General features: G+C 39.3%; 1 pseudogene; it reads right to left on the reverse strand.

Moving 5' to 3' along the window:
* Window positions 1-1,139: 1,139 nt before the first annotated feature.
* LOC100347899 (dipeptidase 1-like) lies at window positions 1,140-1,830 on the reverse strand (annotated as a pseudogene).
* Window positions 1,831-11,002: the final 9,172 nt, after the last annotated feature.

Raw genomic sequence — 11,002 nt, forward strand, 5'->3', positions numbered from 1 at the left:
TGATGACCCTCTCCTAGTCTCCCTGAGGACAGAATGGGATGCATATTAGGTAGTATCCTCCCCTCTCTAGTCTTAGTCCAGTTCTACTGTGTGATGATGTTATTTTCCCTGCTTATCACAGGGCTACTCTTGTTTTAGTAGCAAAATATATAAATATTCATTCTCTTTATCTAACAACCTGAAGTTTCATGTTATGGTGGAGGCCTTTGATTGAACAGGAGAAAAACCACATGCACAGATGTTGGGAAAAATGTGACAAAATTCATGTTCAAGACATGAAGCCTCTCTTTGCAGGAGAGATGCAAAGACAAAGGGGGGAGAGAGCAGAAGAGGTTACCAGCAGCCAAGAAGAATATCCTTAATTGCTGTTTGCATACAAGGCACTGTGAGTACATGAAGGAGAATTGAGGTGTGCAAAGGTCAGATTTCCCAGTGGTGTGTGGTTTCCGAGGATCAGTAGAGCATGTGATGTCCCTCAGCTGAGAATAAAACCCGAGACTGAAGGATGAAGACAGAAGCTCCATAAGCATAAAAGAGTTCAGGGTGGGTGCTTTGGGTAGCAGTTATGATGCCACCTTGGATACCTGCATCTTACGATGTAGTGCCTGGGTTTGAATTTCTGTTCTGCTTCTGATTTCAGCTTCCTAAAATCAGGCCATGACTCAAATCCTTGGGTCCCTGCCTCTTATGTGAGAGACACAGACTGAATATTAAGCTCCTGGCTTTGGCCTGGCCCAACCTGGCTGCTGCAGACATTTGGGGGGAGTGAACCAGTGGATGGAAGAATCTGACTCTGTCTCTGTCTTTGTCTCTTTGTCTTTCAAATAAAATTCAAAATTAAAAAAAGAGTAAAAGAGTTTGTTTAGGGCAACTTACATAAAGGATTCCATTCTGGCTTAGATAGGCTATCTGGACACACAAAACACTGCAGTAAGGACATTTTTTTTTTTTTTCCACAGAGGGTGGCAGAAGAGTTTTATGCTTTTATCAATGACAAGGGAGCTGAGGGTTGGAATTTGTGTTGAAACCTTCCTTAACTGCTCTTCTTTAGGAGCTAGCTCCTTGGGTGTTCTTTTAGTTTCCTGAACTTATTAGAAGGGCTTGTGATAGTACATAAGTGGTTCTAGTTAGGATGGTGGTCAGCATCCTTCTGAGATAAAACAAAATGGAAGGGTGAGGATGGAAACACCATCAAAGTCTCCATCACAGCCCATTATTCCAGTTCCTGCTATCTCTTTGATGTGGTTCAGGTGGTTAGCTACATGGTATAGGCTGGCATCCTTTTTGCAGGAAATGTGGTCTCTGTAGAAGTTCACCACCACCAGTCTGCCTGTTTCCTGCACCAGCTGTGGTACATCATCAGGCAGATTGCACTGGTTTGCACACAGGCTGTAGGCAGAGGAGTGGATGCAGATGACTGAGATTTTGGACAGCAGTAGAGCAGCCTTCATAGTGGCCACAGACACATGGATCAAGTTGATGACTATGCCAAGGTAGTTGGTCTCCTTCATTACATGCTGTCCAAACAGTGAAAGTCCTTGGCTCTTCGCCATGTCATACCCTCTGCTTACCAGCCAGTTGTTGGTCCAGGGTGCATTGAAGCTGTGGGTAAGGGTCAATTTCCACATGCTGAGGTGATAGAATACCTGCAGCATGCCCAGGCTGCAGTGGATGGACTGGCCCCCTCCATGGCAGTCAGATTGGCCACCTTCCCCTCCTGGAAACCCTGAAGATGCCTACATTGGTGGTGGTGCACAGGAAGGTCTCTACAAATATCTGGCATATGCAGTGGGTGTGTCCATCACCACTGCCCCAATGTCTTCCTGGCATGTGGCATCTCTTTTTGGGTATACCAGAGTATGTAGACAGACTGAACTGGCCCCCTACAAAGCCAGGCTTCAGTTTGGGGATGTTGGTGTAGTGTTGGCCACAGTGGTCAAGTTGGTCTTCTCATTCTGCAGCTGTTGTTGAAAATGGCCAGCAGCATAACTAGTACTGAAACAGTATTTTACACTTTGTGTTTCTGTGTGGGTGCAAACTGATGAAATCTTTACTTAATATATACTAAATCAATCTTCTGTATATGAAGATAATTGAACATGAATCTTGATGTGAATGGAATGGGAGAGGGAGCGGGAGATGGGAGGGGTACGAGTGGGAGGGAAATTATGGGGGGGGGGAAGCCATTGTAATCCATAAACTGTACTTTGGAAATTTACATTTACTAAATTAAAAAAAAGCAAAAAAAAAAAAAATAGAAAAAAGAAAAAGAAAATGGCCAGCAGCTTCCAGGGAAGGTCACTGTGCCTGGGAGGACCCAGTGGAAGGAATCCAATGAGGGTTAGGATGGCCACCTGGATCTGGGGTCTCCAAGTTCTCTGACCCACAAGCTGCCCTCTCCAGTTCCTGCTTCTCATGGACAAAAAGCTCCTATCTTGAAGTTTTGATATGTGTATACATTATAGGATGATCCCCACAACCAAGTTAATTAACATTATCTATTGCCTCACAGTTTCCATTTTCTTTCTTTTTTTTTTCAAAATGAAATCATATCAACCCATTTTTTTTCCTCATTGGGTTTATTATACTTTTGATTCTTATATGCAGGGCTTTTTGCTAGAAGCCAATCTGGAAAATGTGAGGAATGAAAGGCAAGTTTCCTGTTACCAAAACACTTCTAATCTAGCTTGAAAGACAAAGTATATATGCACAAAAAGATTAATACAAGATGGAAATAATAGCACTTCAGGAAAACAATGAGCCATTTATGCACACAGAATGAGTGACAACTGAGGGGGCAGGAACTCAAGGACTACTGGTTGAATATATGATTAAAAGCATGCATGGTAGCCAATGGAACTGAGGCAAGAGGGTGTAGTGGCCAATGAGTGTAAGGTAAGGGAGACATAGCAGCCAATAGGATGGAGTGGGAGTATGGGGGACATTGTCTGGCTCTGGGAGGAAGTTGGCGAGCACAAAGCCACTCTGCAGGGCTGAGCTAGAGCCGCAGTTGTCAGTCCCTTGAGGATCTCAGATTCTCCCCCCAAGCTCCATCCCTGCAAAGCACTGAATTACCCATCCATTCACAGTGCTTGCAGGCAAGGGTGGATTTTTTTTTCTGTCCTCCCACTTTTTGCTTTTCAATTGATAGAGCAGATGGAAATTTTGTTTCTCAATTACCCAGTGTCCCCATTTGATCTGAGTACATCTGGAAGGAGATTATTTGGATACATTTGCTTTTAAAAAATGAGAGTGAAAACAAGTATGGAGTATGGGGGAGGGATTTTATTTATTTTTTTCTTCCTTCCTGCCTCATCAATATAATTTCCCAAGAAAAACAAAGAAATAAACTCTTACAACATTAAGTCACAGCAGGGACTACTTCTGTTTCATTCCTCTCATCTCAAAATAAACTTAATTTATAAGGACTAGGAGAAGTACAGTGATATTCTGCAATGCAAATAAAACACAGCATGAGCACATACACAGGAAGAAAGTTTTGCGCTGTAAATATACTTAGGAAATTCAGAGAAGCATTAAAAGTTCGGGCAGGCATTAGAAATGATTACTTTGGAAATGAATTGCAATTTTCCATTTTTAAGGGAACATATGTTGCTAAGATTTCTCTTCCAGGATTGACTAGAGAGGGTGGCCTTTAGCCAGTTTTTTATCCTGATTGATTTGGCTGACTGTACTGGGTTTAAAAGGCCTATGGCAGTGCTATTCTTTGAGTGTGTTCACTTTTACTTCTCTTCTTGTAGCCTGGGCAGTTTAGAGCATTGTCATCACAGATTATAATTCAACCATTTAGTTCCTCTGGCAATTAAAATAAGTGTGCTAATCAAACCACTGACTTATCAATGAAAACGTGTCCAACACATCCCTTTCCTGAAATTCTAGTTACAACACAATAGCAAATGTTGAATGATAAATTTCTTCCTGATCTTGCCATTAAGTTAGAGGATAATATTTGGAAAAGGCAAGCATCTCAGATCAGCTCTCAGCAAAACAGCGAGGGCAGAAAGTGTGGCTCAGGCCCTGGTTGCCTCCTTTCTCTGTTCCCATCTCTTTAGAACTCTCTGTAGGTTTCCACCTCCCATCATCCTTGCTATTCTTATTAAGAGGAAAGCAATTTGATGGCTGCGTTCCTGCCCAGGTGTGAGAGATGTTACAGAGTGGCTGCACTGACAATCTATGACCTGGAGAGCCTGGGAGCTGAGTTTGAGAGAGCAGTGACTATATGAGAGGAGACAGGGTGGTTAGGTCCTGGGCAACCACAGAGCACTTCTCTGATCTCTCCGAGCTCCTCGGTTGCCTATAGTAGCTCATAGCAGGGGGAACCATGCTCACAGGGAAGACTCTACAGATCAAACGTGCAGTTCATAAAGCAGTGCACCTGATTGCTGTGCACACTGGGTACAAACACTGGGACATCCTTCAGCTGTGAGAAGAAGGGCTGGTCTCACCAACATAGGTAACCATCCCTCTCTATCCAGTTAACCATAGTAGAGCTACCATGCCCAACTGGGGTCTTACCCTGGATACTCGCTCCACTCTAGAATATTGAGAGAGCATCCTGGTCACACCCAGCACACATAACTTGGTATTCACTGAAAGTGTAGATGTTCCACTAAGTCACAGAGATACAGACCAAAGATAAAAGCCATCAGAAGAAAAAATTCTACAAATGCCAAACATAAAGGCAAAAATTCAAGAAATAAGAATAAGGAAGACACTTTGAGCCCTCCAAAGGAACACTACAACATTTCAATATTAGAAGGTGAAGATGAAGATGAAATGCCAGAAACATAATTAAAAAACTAACCATCAGATTACTCAGAAGCAATCAGAAGCAAATTCACAAACTAAAGAAAACTATATATGATATGAATGAAAACTTTTCCCATGAAATTGAGATCTTAAAAATCAAAATGAAATACTAGAAATGAAGAATTAAATAGGTCAAATAAAAATGCAGTGGAAAGTCTTAACAACAGAGTAGGTGAGGCAGAAGGAAGAATATCTCAGTTAGAAGACAAATCTCTGGAAATTTTGCTGTCAGATCATATTAAGAAAAAATATCAGAAAACTAAAAAGCACTGTTGGAGATTTACAGGATGCTATCAAACAACCCAACATACAGGTCTTAGGAGTCCCTAAAGGCACTGAAAGTGAGAAAGGATTAGAAAGCCTTTTCAGTGAAATAATAATAGAAAACTTCTCTAATCTGGAGAAAGAAAGTAATATCCAAGTATTGGAAGCACACAGAACTCCAAGAGACATGACCAGAAAAGATCTTCACCATGACACATTGCAGTAAAACTCTCCACAGTAAAACACACACACACACACACACAAAGATTCTAAAATTTGGATGAGAGAAATGCCAGGTCACTTTTGGAGGAATTCCAGTTGGACCCACAGCAGACATCTCATCAGAAACCCTACAAGTTAGGAGAGAATGGTGAGATATATTCCATTTCTTAAGAGATAAAAATGTCAACCCAGAATACTATAAACTATAAATCTCTCATTTATGAATCAAGGTGAAATAAAGACCTTCCATAACAAAGAAATTAAAAGAATTTGTCACCACCTCTCCAACCTTACAAAAGATGCTTAAGGATGTGCTACACACAGAAACACAGAAACATGGTCATCACTAAAAAAAAGGTGAAGGCAGAAAATCTCCCAGTAAAAGCATAAAGAAAATCCAAAGTAAAAATTAGGAATATTTATGGAAAAATTACAGAGCCAAGTTGTTACTTGTCAGTAGTCACCTTAAATATAAATGGGTTAAACGCTCCAGTTAAAAGATAAAGACTGAATGAATGGGTTAAAAAAACAAGATCCATCTCTTTGCTGTCTACAAAAACACATCTCACCAACAATGATACATGCAGACTGAATGTGAAAGGATGGAAAAAGATCCTCCATGCTAACAGAAACCAAAAAAGAAGTGGTGTACCATCCTAATACCAGACAAATAGGCTTTATCACAAAAAATGTTAAAAGAGACAAAGAAGGGCACTATTTAATAATTTAGGGATAAATTCAACAGGAAGATAAAACTATTATAAATGTATATACACCTAATTATAGAGCACCTGGCTATTTAAAAGAAATGCTAATAGATTTAAAGGGAGACATATACTCTAATACAATGGTAATGGGGGACTTCAATGCTCCACTTTCAGCAATGGACAGGTCAACCAGATAGAAAATCAGCAAGGAAATAATAGACTTAATTGACTCTGTAGACCAAATGGACCTAAGATATATTTTCAGACCTTTCCATCCTACAGCCACAGAATACACATTCTTCTCACCAGTGCATGGACCTTTCTCTAGTTGACCACATGCTAGTCCATAAAGCAAGTCTGAGAAAATTCAAAAAATCAAAATCATACCATGCATCTTCTCAGACCACATAGAATGAAATTGGTAATCAGCAACTCAGGAACCTCTAGAACATATGAAAACACACAGAGTGAGCAACATGCTGCAGAATGAACAGTAGGTTATTGAAGAAATCAAAAGAGAAATAAAAAAATTCTGGAAACAAATGAAGAAAGCAAAACAACATATCAAACTGTAAAAGCAATGTTAAGAAGAAAGTTTAGAGTATTGATGTCTACATAAAAATTGGAAAGGCACCAAATAAATGAGCTATCAATACATCTCAAGGACATAGAAAAACAACAGCTAATCAAACCCAAAACTAGTAAGAGGGAAGAAATAATTAAAATTAAATAAGAAATAAACAAAATTGAAACAAAATTACAAAATATCAGTGAAACAAATAATTTTTTTGAAAAACTAAGACAAATTGACATACCATTGGTCCAACTAACCAAAAAAAGGAGGGAGGAGACCTGAATTAATAAAATTAGAGAGATTAAAAAAGAAATGCAACAATAGACACTACAGAAATAAATAGAATCATCAGAAAATACTACAAAGAGCTCTATGCCAACAAACCAGGAAACCTACAAGAAATAGATATTCCTGGAAACATATGACCTACCTAAAATGTGCCATGAAGACATAGTAAACCTAAAAAAAACCCAAATAATCAACAGAAATCAAATCAGTAATAAAGATCTGCCCAACAAAGAATATTCAGGACTGGAGGGCTTCACTGCTGACTTACACCAGACATTTAAAGAACTAACTTCGATTCTTCTAAAGTTATTCAAAACTATTGAAAGGGAGAGAATCCTCCCAAATTCTTCCTATGAAGCCAGCATCACCATATTTCTTAAACCTGCAAAAGATACAACAGAAGAAGAGAGATACAGACCAACTTACCTGAAGAACATAGATATAAAAATCCTCAACAAAATACATCAAATCAAACCATACATCAGAAATATCATTCACCTGTACCATGTGTGATATATCCCTGGTATGTAGGGATGGTTCAACATTTGCAAATCAATCAATGTGATACATCACATTAATAAATTGAAGAACAAATATTATATGATTATCTCAATAGAAGCAGAGAAGGCATTTGACAAAACACAACACACTTTCATGATGAAAACTCTAAACAAATTGGGTAAAGAAAGAATATTTCTCAACTCAATCAAAGCAATTTATACAAACCCAAGGCCAGCATCCTATTGAATGGGAAAAAGTTGAAAGCATTCCCACTGAGATTCAGAATAAGACAAGGTTGACCACTCTCCCCATTGCTATTCAATTTAGTCCTGGAAGTTTTAGCCAGCACCATTAAGAAAGAAAAAGAAATCAAAGGGAAACAAATTGGGAAGGAAGAAAGTCAAGTATCCCTATTTGCAAATGACATGATTCTATATATAGGGGATCCAAAAGATTCCACCAAGAGACTATTGGAACTCATAAAAGAGTTTGGAAAAGTAGCAGGATTTAAAATCAACAAAGAAAAATCAACAGTCTTTGTATACACAGACAATGTCACAGCTGAGAAATAAAATCTAAGATCAATCCCATTCACAATTGCTACAAAAAATCAAATACCTTGGAATAAATTTAACCAAGGACATCAGCAAACTCTGATGAAAATTACAAAACATTAAGAAAGAAATAGGAGAAGATACAGAAAAATGGAAAAGCCTTCCATGTTCATGGATTAAAAGAACCAATATCATCAAAATGTCCATACCATTTACAGATTCAACAATTTACAGATTTTTACAATTTACAAATTCTGCAATTTACAGATTCAACATGATACCAAACAAAATACCAAGGACATTCTTCTCAGATCTAGAAAAAAATTATGCTGAAATTCATATAGAAACACAGGAGACCCTGAATAACTAAAGCAATCTTATACAACATAAACAAAGCTGGAGGCATCAAAATACCAGATTTCAAGACATACTACAGGACAGTTATAATCAAAACAGTCTGGTACCGGTACAAAAACAGATGGATAGACCAATGAAATAGAATAGAAATGCCAGAAATCAATCTAAGCATCTACATCAACTTATCTTTGACAAAGGAGCTAAAATAAATGCCTGGAGCAAGTATAGTCTCTTCAACAAATGGTGCTGGCAAAACTGGATCTCTACATGAAGAGGCACGAAGTAAGACCTCTACCTTATACCTCCCACTAAAATCTACTCAAAATAGGCTAAAGACCTAAATATATGACAATCAAATTGTTAGAGAATATTGGGGAAATCCTGCAAGACATTTCCATAGGCAGGGAGTTCTTGGAAAATACCTCAGAGGCACAGGCAATCAAATTCAGAATTGACAAATGGGATTACACCAAATTGGGAAGCTGCTGCACTGCAGAAGAACAATCTGGAAAGTGCAGAGGCAGCCAACAGAATGGGAGAAATTATTTGCAAACTATACAACAGACAAAGGATTAATACTCAGAATATATATAAAGAGATCAAGAAACTTAACAACAACAAAACAAAAAACCCAGTTAAGAAATGCACAAAGGACTTAAACAGACATTTTTCAAAAGAGGAAATCCAAATGACCAATGAAATGTCATTTTTTCATAACACATGAAAAATTTCTCAGGATCAATAGCCATCAGATAAATGCAAATCAAAACCACGATGAGGTTTCACCTCACCCCAGATAGAATGGCTTTCATACAGAAATCAACCAACAACAAATGCTGATGAGGATGTGGGGAAAAATGGTACCCTAAACCATTGTTGGTGGGAATGTGAACTGGTAAAGCCACTCTGGGATATAGTATGGAGATATATAAAAAATCTGAATATAGACCCACCATATGACCCAGCCATCCCACTACTCCTGGAAATTACCCAAGAGAAATAAGAAATCAGCGTATGAAAGGGTTGTAATTGTGAATTGTACCCCCATATTATTTAGCTCAATTCTCAGTAGCAAAGACACGGAATCAACCCAAATGTCCATCAACTGAAGACCGGATAAAAAAAATTATGGAATATGTACACCACGGAATACTACACAGCAGTGAAAATTGAAATCTGGTCATTTGTAACAAAAAGGATGAAACTGGAAAACATCATACTGAGTGAAATAAGCCAGTCCCAAAGATACAAATGCTATATGTTCTCCCTGATCTATGAAAACTAATACAGCACCTAAAAGGCAACCAGTAGAAGTGAAATTGACACCTTGAGAAGCAATGACTTTAACTTTTTTTTGACAGGAAGAGTTAGACAGAGAGAGAGAGAGAGAGACAGAGAGAAAGGTCCTCCTTTGCCATTGGTTCACCCAAATGGCCGCTACGGCCGGTGCGCTGCGCTGATCCAAAGCCAGGAGCCAGGTGCCCCCTCCTGGTCTCCCATGCGGGTGCAGGGCCCAAACACTTGAGCCATCCTCCACTGCTTTCCTGGGCCACAGCAGAGAGCTGAACTGGAAGAGGAGCAACCGGGACAGAACTGGAGCCCCCCCCAGGACTAGAACCTGGGGTGCCGGAGCCGCAGGTGGAGAATCATCCAAGTGAGCCGCGGTGCCGGCCGCAATGACTTTAAATTTTAAGAGCCCTTGTCTTGACTGTTGAAGAACAGTTTTTTCTGTTTGTTTTTTTTCTTTTATTATATTTCTTTTTTTCATACTAATCAATGAACTCTTTATTTAACATAGTATTAATCATATGTGTATAATGTTAATTAAAATAGATCTTTTTTAAAAAAGATTTATTTAGTTGAAAGGTGGAGTTACAGAGAGGCAGAGGTAGAGAGAGAGAGAAATCATTTTCCATCTGCTAGTTCACTCCCCAAATGGCCGTAATGGCTGGAGTTGGGCCCATCTGAAGCCCAGAGCTTCCTCCAGGTCTCCCACGTGGGTACAGGGGCCCAAGGACTTGTATCATCTTCCACTGCTTTCTCAGGCCACAGCAGAGAGCTGGATTAGAAGAGGAACAGCTGGGTCTAGAACTGGCGTACATATGGGATGCTGACACTGCAGGTAATGGCTTTATCTGCTATGTCACAGCACTGGCCTCTAAAATAGATCTTAGTAAAATATAAGAGTGAGAATGAGAGAGGGTGAGGAAGGGGGTTGGGAGTGTGGGTGGGTGGGTGGGTGGGCATGGTGGGAAGAACCACCATGTTCCTAAAGTTGTAATTGTAAAATGCATGAAGTTTGTAACTATAAAGCACAATGGTTCTGCATACATTCCTACAGACTTACTTCTAAGGGTACAGTTTAAAAACTTGCCTTGGTGCCCCAAATCCCCTTAAGATGGGTAGTGAAAATAACATTTTAAGTGTTAAAATGAGCATATGGATATGATTAAGTGTTAAAGTTATCATATAGATGGGATTAGTGTTAAAGCGATTGTATAAACAGGACTAAGTGTTTGGTAATAACAATAGATAGAATTAAAAAGGAGTAAATGCTCAACATGGGAAGCAGTTCATACAGCAGACTCATAGACAGACAGTCGCCTTAAGTAGCACTCTGACCTCAGAATCAGCCTTTAAGGCATTCTGGTCTGGCTGAAAAGCCCATGAGAGCATTTTAGACATGGAAAGCCAAGACACTGTGG

The sequence above is a fragment of the Oryctolagus cuniculus genome, chromosome 3 (genome assembly GCF_964237555.1).
Source record: "Oryctolagus cuniculus chromosome 3, mOryCun1.1, whole genome shotgun sequence".
Lineage (NCBI taxonomy): Eukaryota > Metazoa > Chordata > Mammalia > Lagomorpha > Leporidae > Oryctolagus > Oryctolagus cuniculus.